The sequence below is a fragment of the Brassica napus genome, unplaced genomic scaffold (genome assembly GCF_020379485.1).
Source record: "Brassica napus cultivar Da-Ae unplaced genomic scaffold, Da-Ae ScsIHWf_2475;HRSCAF=3195, whole genome shotgun sequence".
NCBI lineage: Eukaryota > Viridiplantae > Streptophyta > Magnoliopsida > Brassicales > Brassicaceae > Brassica > Brassica napus.
Window position 1 is genome coordinate 23,894 of NW_026015801.1, and position 11,132 is coordinate 35,025.

General features: G+C 29.9%; 1 pseudogene; it reads left to right on the forward strand.

Moving 5' to 3' along the window:
- The first annotated feature begins 193 nt into the window (after positions 1 to 193).
- LOC125601172 lies at positions 194 to 2,281 on the forward strand (annotated as a pseudogene).
- The last annotated feature ends 8,851 nt before the right edge of the window (positions 2,282 to 11,132 follow it).

Below are 11,132 nucleotides of genomic sequence, written 5' to 3' on the forward strand. Positions count from 1 at the left end.
GTTTTAAAGATAAATAAAAGCAATGGTCCCGAAGAAGAAACTGAGAAAACCCAAATAGAAAAAAGAAAGAAAATAAAAATTGTCTAGTTGGCAATCACCTACTATCCATTATTATGGACTTATGGTATATGAATGGATCTATTATAAAAATAATTTAAAATAAAATAAATAAAAGTTGGAGAGGAAGAAAGTGGGTCCTAGGGTTTTTGGTCACTCATGCGTCTCGCTCTTCTGTCGTTTTGATTTCCAACGAAGTCTGCTCTCCTCTCTCTTCTTTAAAGACACAGCAACAGGAGCGTGCATTTTCAGTTGCTTTCAGAGTGAATCGAGCGATGGGCAAGTCAAAGTGTTTCATGGACATTAGCATTGGAGGGGAGCTCGAAGGCAGAATCATCATCGAGCTCTACGACGACGTCGTCCCCAAAACCGCCGAGAATTTCCGATCGCTTTGCACCGGCGAGAAAGGCATCGGCCCCAACACCGGCGTCCCTCTCCACTACAAGGTCAGAAGAGCTGTTCGTAGCTGAATGTCAAAAGTAGAAAGGTGTTTCCTTTTATGATTTATTTGTAATATCCTATTCTTTCAGGGGAATCGGTTCCACCGTGTTATCAAGGGGTTTATGATTCAAGGAGGGGACATATCAGCTTATGATGGCACTGGTGGTGAATCTATCTACGGGTTAAAGTTTCAAGATGAGAACTTTGACCTCAAACATGAGAGGAAAGGGATGCTCTCTATGGCTAACTCTGGCCCCAACACTAACGGCTCTCAGTTTTTCATCACCACCACTCGCACTTCTCACCTTGATGGGAAACATGTTGTCTTTGGAAGGGTTACCAAAGGGATGGGAGTGGTTCGTTCCATTGAGCATGTTTCAACCGAGGAAAACGCTTGTCCTTCTCTGGATGTCGTGATTCATGACTGTGGGGTGATTCCCGAGGGCCAAGATGATGGCATCTGTAACTTCTTCAACGACGGTGATGTGTTCCCTGACTGGCCTGTTGATCTTAATGCAAGCCCTCTTGAGTTGTCTTGGTGGATGGAGACTGTTGACTCTGTCAAGGCTAGTGGTAACGACCACTTTAAGGTTTGCTTTCCTCTCAACCTTTCTTTTCTTATAATTGGATATAATATGTCTGTCTACTTTCCTTGAATCCTGTTTTATGAACTCAATCTACTCTTTAGAAACAAGACTACAAGATGGCTCTTAGAAAGTACCGCAAGGCTTTGCGTTATCTGGATATTTGCTGGGAGAAAGATGGCATTGACCAAGGTTGTTCATCATTTTCTCTCTATATACTTCTGCATCTCACGGGATATTGCTACTGTGTGTCTCTCACTTAATTAATCTACTTGTGATCTTGCAGAGACCAGCACTGCCTTGCGTAAGACAAAGTCGCAGATCTTCACTAACAGTGCTGTAAGTCCATGCTTTTCACCTTCCTTGTTTAATCTTTTGCTGTGAGTGAAATCCATGTAAACTATGTATTTGTGTGTTTAAGTACCGTCCGAGGCGTAAGAGAATATGTTTGTTGGTTGTTTACAACACAAACTCTTCATCTTCATTCTCGTATAGATTTCAATACATTTATAAAGCTTGAATTGCTTTTGATTCCCTCTATAGCTGATTCTATTGCACTGGTCTCATCTATTTGTATCGTTTGCTGGCTTCTGTGGCAGCCTGCAAACTGAAATTCGGAGATGCAAAGGGAGCATTGTTGGACACTGAGTTTGCTATGCGTGATGAAGATAACAATGTCAAAGCATTGTTTCGACAGGGCCAGGTACTTAAAAAAGTGTATTCTATAATCTATGCCTATGTATAAGTGTAACATGTGTTGGAGATTTCTCTTGATATGAGTATGACTGTGCTTGGTGGTGATATTAGGCCTACATGGCTCTCAATAACATCGATGCTGCTGCTGAAAGCCTGGAGAAAGCTCTTCAATTCGAACCTAACGATGGTAAGTCGTTTACCAAGAGTCTTTTTTTGGTGTGTGTGGTTATTGATGTATGAGTAGATTAGACGCCTAAATCTATTATTGCGGAAGATTCTAACTAGCTTGATACCTGATGTTGATTTTCAGCTGGTCTCAAGAAAGAATATGCTGCTGTAATGAAAAAGGTAATTACGCCTACAAACAATCCAATGATGTTTCATTGTTTTGGAGTGACTTAATTAAGTTGATATATGTGTACACCTGTGCAGATTGCCATTAGAGACAATAAGAGAAAAAGCAGTACCGCAAAATGTTTGGATAGAATGGTCTGATACATTTTAGGGGTAAGTCTATCTTATTCAGTTTTAACTGTCAAGTTACCAGAAAATGTTATCTTGGTGGAAATGATATGATGTTTAAGCTTCTATTTTGCTGTCTTTGTAGGTTTGGTTGGATAGTGGAGAAGAGACTAACAAAGAAAAGGGTGAAAAGAGCATATAAAAGAAAGAAATATTCAATAGACTTTGGGCGCTGTTTCTGGTTCCCTCATTTTGGTAAACAATGTTTACTTCTGCATTTCCAGCAAAGATATGCATAATCTCTTACCCAAGACAGACTATGCGATGACTATTTATGGAATTTGAGTTATTGCTGTCGCTCTTGTTTTTGCTTCCTTCCCCAATTTTTCTCTCTTTGCTTATGTGTTAGCAAATACAGAAATAATCGTGTTTAATTGTTGTTGCATGAAACATAGAACTAGGCTTGGGTAGCTGGGTATTTGGTTCGAATTGATTGTTTCGGGTATTTGGTAGTTCATGTAGGTGTATTTAGGATCCATCTAAGAACCAGAGAAAATTAGGTATATATCTGTCCAAGTAATCCGGAAATCGGTTTATTCATGTCCGCACTATGAAGCTAGGGAAAATACATACCCAAACAATATTAATGTGCCAAAACATTCTTAAACTAAATAAGAATTTGAATTGCATACATAAACTCATAATAAATAGCTAAAACATGCATATAGCCGGTTATAGGATGATTTAGACTATCTTTTTTTAATTTTTTGTAGTTTAATCCCTATAATTCTATTTTTTGTTTAATATGCCTTAAATAACTTAAATAATCAAATTTATCGTATTTATAATTTTAATTTGAAAAGTACAATTTTATTTTTTTACCAGATTTTATTAAATTTAAATAATAAATTTAATTATTTATCAGAAATTTAGATAGTTATCATATACAATATATTAATTAATTTAGTTTCAAAGTATGTTATCTACCTTATTAAAACATGAGAATTAATTATAAATAATCTTACTCATATGTAATATTTACAAGAAATACCACTCAGTATATATTTATATAAAATTTTCTTTACAAATATAGTCATTCAAATTTTAATCAACATAACTAAAAATACTCTTTAGAAATTTGATTTTATAGTAGAGATCTTTATAATATTACGCTTACTTAATAAAAAGAAAAGAATGGCTAGTTAACCAAAAATAGTTTCGAACGCATCATCTCAAGAAAACAAATATCGCACAAAACCACTAGACCATATTACATTATTTTTATTTTGCTACAAAACTAGTATGTAATATTAATAATACACAAAAAGTTTACAAAACTATTTCCCGATTAATTCTCGTATAATTACCAAATAATTGATTCGGCGCTAGGTTAGGGTCAAGCACACACATTATGCCTAGCGTAATTAACATTGGTTTTCATAACTACAAACAAATTACAAAATTTTAATTTTATTTATATTATATATATCACGCAAACACATAATAAGATTTGCAACTAAAATAACCTAAGAAAATAAAAAAAATATTTTATAAACTTTAAGAACTAGTGAGATTAAATTAGGCTTTAAATTATGATACTATTTTTATGTTGTTTTCTATTTATTTAAATTTTTTATATCAAATATTTCAATATGAAATAATAATAATATATTTATATTATTAAATTTATTTTATTTGATAAAAAATATTTCTATTTTGTATATCATCATATATTAAAATTTATTTCCAATTTTGAATTATAAATAAGGCCAATTTGATGATTTTAATTATTTGTGGCACTTTACAAACAAATAAAATGACAAAGACTAAAAGATAATAATTTAAAAAAATAAATCAATACATTTTAAAATGGACTGACACGTGTCAGTTACGAAGCATGTTTTAGCTATTTATTATGAGTTTTGGTATGCAATTCAAATTCTTATTTAGTTTATGAATGTTTTGGCACGTTAATATTGTTTGGGTATGTATTTTCACTGGCTTCATAGTGCGGGCATGAATAAGCCGTTTTTCCGCAAGTAGTCTTTGATTTGGTACGGGTAATAAAAGAACATAATATCTTAAATTTGGTTCAATGTGGTTCTAGTTTTGTTTGCTTTTCCGGAATTTTGAATAAAATATCAAGTAATTTGGGTAAACATGGTAGTTAAGATATTTTGGATTAAAATATTAAATAATTCAGTTTTTTTCTTGATAAAATATCTGAATAGTTCTAATTTTATATGATTCAGTTTAGATACTTTTGCATATTTTCAACACATTTATAAGTTGTATTTATAGATATTTGGTTATTATTTATTTATTGCCGATATTTTAGATCAAAATTGTATTTCATATTTTTGGCTATCCATGTAGTTCTTGGTAATCTAGATGGTTCTAGACAATATTTTAAAAATACCGGCGCCTAAGCGTTTGACTTTGTGGTAAAGTGGCAATGGCTTAAACGATTTTCTTAAAATTCAATTTAAGCATTTCAAATTAGTTAAAATCGATTTAGATTAATTTAAGTTGGTCTAAACCATTTTAAATCTCTCAAAATTTGTTTAATTAGTTAATCTACAAATTTGTCTAGTTTAGTTATAATATATATATATTATATTTATTTATTTATAATTCATAAAAATAATTTTATTATTATTATCAAAGAATTAAAATATATAATGTAAAATATATAAATAATAATCAATAATTTTATAACGCTTAGGTCTCGAATAATACATTTAATTGTTAGTCTTCTATGAAGCGCCTTAAAAGGAAATTTGCAAAATAGACAATGATAAAAATGTATATGTGCATTTATACATTTGTATTAATTTGTCAATTTTGAACATAATTTATCTCTCGTATCTAAAATAATTTTTTAAAATTATATACATTTTATATATATAGTTTACATCTTTTAATATATAAATCCAAAAACAATGTGGATATGTTGACCTAAATTTGTTAGAATGTATATTAACCTTTTTACAAGGATAAACCAGACGTTCTAACTTCGAATATCTTATATGTTCTATATGATTTATCCAAATATATAATACATCTGTCTTAATTCTAGACATGTCAATTAAGACCGAAGCCCGAAGCCCGCAGCCCGAGCCCACCGAATCCTAAAAATTATCTGGTTTGGGCTTAGTTTTATAAGCCCAAAAAAATTGGGTCTTTCGAGCTAAGCTCATTTGGGCTTTGAGTATTTTGGGCCTAAGTCCGTTTGGGCTAGGGCCGGTCCGAAAACCCAAAATTTTATACTTTAGTTTAAATATTATCGTTATTGCAATCCAAACGATATATTAGTGTTGACATATTATTTTGATATTTTTATCCAAACATTAATAAAATAAATATAAAAGTTGTTAAGGATTTTATTGTTTGATCATTACAAGTGTCACATTTTAAATTTGGCAAATGTACCTTCTTATTTCATGTACAACATGTGTTTTTTTCAATATGCAAAGTATGAAATGTTTAACCATGTTTATCATAAATTTTGTTTTCTTATATGTTAAGTTTTAATTTATATTTGATTATTTAAATTTTATTAAATTTGGTTTGTTTATAATATGTTTTTAAGCATACGAAAAAGTAAAATATTTTTGATAAAAAAGAAAAGTTTAAACTCATTTTATATTTAAAAAAAATGAAACTATTTTTTTCTAATGAAATTCACATGTATTAAAACGATGGAAGCGACAATGACAAATTATTTTTCAAAAAGTCCAAAAAAATCCAAAAACCCCTATAGCCCTATAAGGGCCGGGCCGGGCTTTGAATTCTAGGCCCAAAATATTTCTGGGCCGGGCTAAAATATTTACGGACTTGGCGGGGTTGAGGCGGGCCGGAACGGACCAGCCCAAATTGACACCCCTACTTAATTCTAACTAAAGGTTTTTGTTATTTATAAATACAATATATTGGTGATGATTGATTGAGCTTTAACTTAAGACTTCAGATTTATTTATTTTTAAAGTACTAATCCTAACCAATCACGATGTACCTTTAATTTTAAAGTTAAAGTCTTGCTACAACATCTACCACCTTTTTTTTTGTATTCATGTATTACTATTTTTTTTTTTTAAAGCAACTCTTAAAATGCTTTAGGAACTGTAGTATTTTTTTACAGTAAAGAAATATAAAGCTACAACAAAAAAACTACAGCCTAAATCCTACAGCTACATTCCCACGTCTACAGTTCAACCATCATCCCCATTGTATAAGTTTCTTACTTCATTGTAGAAAAATCTAAAAAACGTTAATTTGTGTTATGTGTTTTACAGAATATATATCATAGATAAAACATCAAGTTCTTACATGTATGAATACTTTAAACATAATAGAGTTTAAATTTCAACATTTTCACTATGTTCTATCTTTTCTAGAATATGTATTATGTATTTTTCGTATATTCTATGTTTTTTAAACCTGAAAAAGTCTAGAGATCAATCTTAACTAATTTTATTCAAACTTATCTTGTTCTTGATGTTGATTTACATTAAATCATGAATTCAATTTTTTGATTCAACGATCTTCTTCCTTTTCCTTCTTCATATCTCTTTTTTCATCAAATCAAATGGTTCATATCTATGTAAAATGTGGTGCTTGGATACATGATGTGAATAACGAGTCGATGTTCATTGTTGATAAGGAAAAATGAGGCAAATTACTCACCTTGGAATTAAATACTACGTTAGAGTAATTGAAGATGATGGTTTTGGACGATTTCATAATGGACCAGAAAATTGTTAGTGCTAAGTTGAGTTATTTTCCAAGTTCTCTGATCAATAACTTGCCAATGATCGATAAGTTAGCAGTTTTATTGGATATATGAAGAAGAATTCGTCCATTTACTTTTGTGTCGTTTGCGGGTATAGTTGGAATCGAAACAACAAATTTGATCTGAATATGGAGCTTTATGGCTCAAGTAAAGATGATTGTATTGTAAAGGAAAATCATGGAGTATGTGAGCTTTCGCAAATGATGAATCCTGATTTTAAAGGCAAAGTCAAAGACAATAATGTTAACGGTGATTGTAGTGTTGATGGCCTAGTTACAAAAACGAAGGAGAGAGGTCATTTTTGGTTGGCTGATTACGTAAGTAAGTAACAAGGTTTAAAAGCAAAGACAGTATAGAGGATTAGAAGTTTAGAACATCTTTATCAAATAATTCAAAGTTTTTCAACAATAATTCTAAAAATTATTTAACTAATATTTATATATTTATTGACTGTTAATAAGGATGCTCTAAGGCTAAGCCACTATAAAGAAGAATATCCCCTTGTTGTAAATCATCTCTTTTTATCTTATAGACGCAAACCCAAATAGTTATGCAAAACTTTTTTGAACTCTTCTCAGAAGGTGTGTTTTCTTCAATCCTCAGAACTATCTGTTGCTTATTTTCTGCCCTTAATTAGAGATTTTTTGTTGGATAAGATTCATTAGGATCTGTGGGAATTTTTATATGATTTGTGTGTGCGAACTAGAATTGCATGTACATTTTTAGATGGTGATGGAGATCTTTATTGAGTACCTTACATGGAAGAGCATAACCCTTGTGGTACAAAGCTCAGGCACCATTAACAACCATGTCTTAAGATCTATTATAAGACACGTTGTAGTTGTTTACTTTGGTGACATCTTAATTTATAGCACGAGCTTGACTAATATGTGAATTACTTTCAAACGAAGCTGGAAGTAAGAACTTAGGAAAGAGTTTTTGTTTGCTAACTTTAATGAGCGAACAGACTCTAATACTCTCTCTATTCCTTAAAGTTACATATTCTAGATTTTTCACACGTTTGAATAAAACACATTAAATTTACATATTTTTTTGTGTTTATCTTTTTTCCATAATTTTAAGCCAATAAAAATTCAACTAGAGCAATTAAGTTTTTTGAAGTTTGCAATTAGTTAATAAAATATGCATAGGAAATATAAAAAATAGATCTTTTTGAAACACATTTTTTCTCTAGAATATGTAACTTTAAAGAACGGAGGGAGTATTTACCTGGGTGGAATGCTAGAATTTTTGAAGACTAAATATTGCCAAAACAAGAATTTTACTACTCTTATTATTAAAGATTTTATGGGCTCAATAACTGATTACCTTTTATTATATTAAAATTAAAATTTTTCTTTTATTTATTTTTTCTTGATCAAAGAGGATAAGAACATTTTTATCAAATAATTCACAAGTTTCTTCAACAAGTAATTCAAAAATTATTCAACTAATATTTATATTTTATTAAATGTTGATAAGGATGCTCTGAGGCTAAGCCACTATATAAGAAGACTACCCCTCGTTGTAAATCATCTTTTTTTTAATCTTACAGACGCAAACCCATACAGTTGTGCAAAACTTTTCTGAACTCTTCTCTAATGGTATATTGTTTCTTCAATCTTCAGAACCATCTATTGCTTGTTTTCTGCCCTTAAATTAGAGATTTTCTTGTTGGATAAGATTCATTAGGATCTGTTGGAACTTCTGTTTGATTTATGTGTGCTAACGAGAATTGCATGTACTTTTTAGATGGTGATGCAAATCTTTGTTAAGTACCTTACTGGTAAGAGCATAACCCTTGTGGTCCAAAGCTCAGACACTTTTGACAACCATGTTTTGAGATCTATCATAAGACACTTTGTAGCTGTTTACTTTGGTGACATCCTTATTTATAACAAGAGTTTGACCGAACATGTGCATCATTTGAAAGCTCTGCTAGGAGTACTTAGGAAATTTTTTTTGTTTGCTAATTTTAATACATGAACAATCTCTAATAATTTACCTGTGTCGAAGAATGTTAGAATTTTTGAAAACTAATATTAACAAAAACAATTATGCGTGCAATAACAGATTTTCCTTTTATTATATTAAAATTAAATTTTTCTTTTTATTTATTTTCTCTTTATCAAAGAGGATAAGATCCTTATCAAATAATCATAAGTATTTTCAACATTAATTCTAAACATTATTTAACTAATTAAATTTTAAACATTCTTGTTGGATAAGATTCATTAGGATATGTGGGAACTTTGTATGATTTGTATGTGCTAACGAGAATTGCATGTACTTTTTCATATGGTGATGCGGATCTTTGTTAAGTACCTTATGGGCAGAGCATAACCCACCATTGTTCGGAACCAACGTCGCTTTCGCCACAAGAGCATAAGTGAATCTATTTCCTGAAATAAAACATTACTCATGTACATTTAACTGATAACTCATATTTGACATGATCCTACAAAGGTTTTTTTTAAATGAATTTTCAAATTTATTGATGAAAGAGTTCAAGAGAAACATTTACATGCTAACTTCCTATAATGAATGAAAACAACTTATACTAACGAGAAGATGTCATAAGCGACCCCCTTATCGTAATTCTAAAAAGAGTTACATTTATCCAAGAGAAACATAAGAATCAAAACAAGTTAATCTTGGCAAATCAGTAAAAGCCTACTCGTGCCTGCAAAAAGTCCACGTCTAAACTAGTCTTGCATCATTTATGAACGAAAAAACTAAACGTAAAAAAAAAACTACTTTTTCAAAAAAAAATGAACGAAAAAACTATAAATCGAAGAAATGTGAATTTTCAAAAAAAATCATTGAGCTCTATGTTAAATCATCTTATCGTCACTCAAACGTAATTATAAAGGCGATTTATATGATGAATAGAAGATTAACAAAAAAGATTATATGTGACTTATGGATTCGTCAACGTTAATTAGTTCAAGTAGCAATTAAAGTGAAGAAGGGTCAACGTCGTTCCACTAAACAAGTGTCCTAGTCCAATGCATGTTTCCTTGTGAATCTTCACATGTTTTGAATCAGTCGTCTCATTTGTTTGGTTTCTCGCTACCATTCACTTTTAAAATTATATTTTGTTATAGCCACAATTCAAACATTTACGGCCGCATTTTACTTTTTACTCATTGTGAACGAATGTAATATATTGGCGTGCTAAAAATAATGAATGTTAGTCCATTATTATTTATTTATATTGTAGAATAATACTGTTAGTCCATTATTATTATTATTATTATTATTTTATTATTATTATTATTATTATTATTATTATTATTATTATTATTATTATTATTATTTATATTTATATTGTAGAATAATATTTTTAAATAAGTGTGACTAAATTGATTGTATAAATTGAAGTCAACTCAATTAGATTTAAAACATATCAGATTTTAATGTTTTGGTCATTTCAGATTGATTCATTATTCATTTGAATCCAATTTCTTAAATCTGCATCATTATATTTATAAATTCAACATAGTGTCATTTTATTTTTACACTAGAGAATTAAACTCAGTAACACATGATTAACAAATCCATCTGTCTGTTTTTCAAATTCTATGAAAAACTCTCTAATCTTTAAATTTGAATTTTTATAAACTTTTAATAATAGTGTTTGTTGATTTATTATTAATAATATATGATTTGAATATCTTAGGGTAAAAGGTTGGATTTTCTATTAATATAATTTACTCATGAAAAAAGATTCAAATTCATTCTAACAATTTTCAAATCAAATGATTGAAAAATCTATTAAACATGAATAACACCAGATTTTAGTTGTTGTATTCAAATCTTTCTTTTAATTAAGAGAGTGTAAATCTAAAAACCAATAACCCTAGATTTCAAAATCTTTTAATTGAGATATTCTAGATGTAATAACCAAATCACATTAAATTTTAATATAGAAGTTACAATCAGGTATCAAATAACACTGACTCTTATAAAATAAGTATAATTAAATTTAAATTCATTATGAATAACACCACCAAACATCTCACATTTCTGGCAGTTTGGCACAATCTCTTTCCTATAAATAGTCTAATTTTAAACCCCAAAGGAAGCATCACAATCAT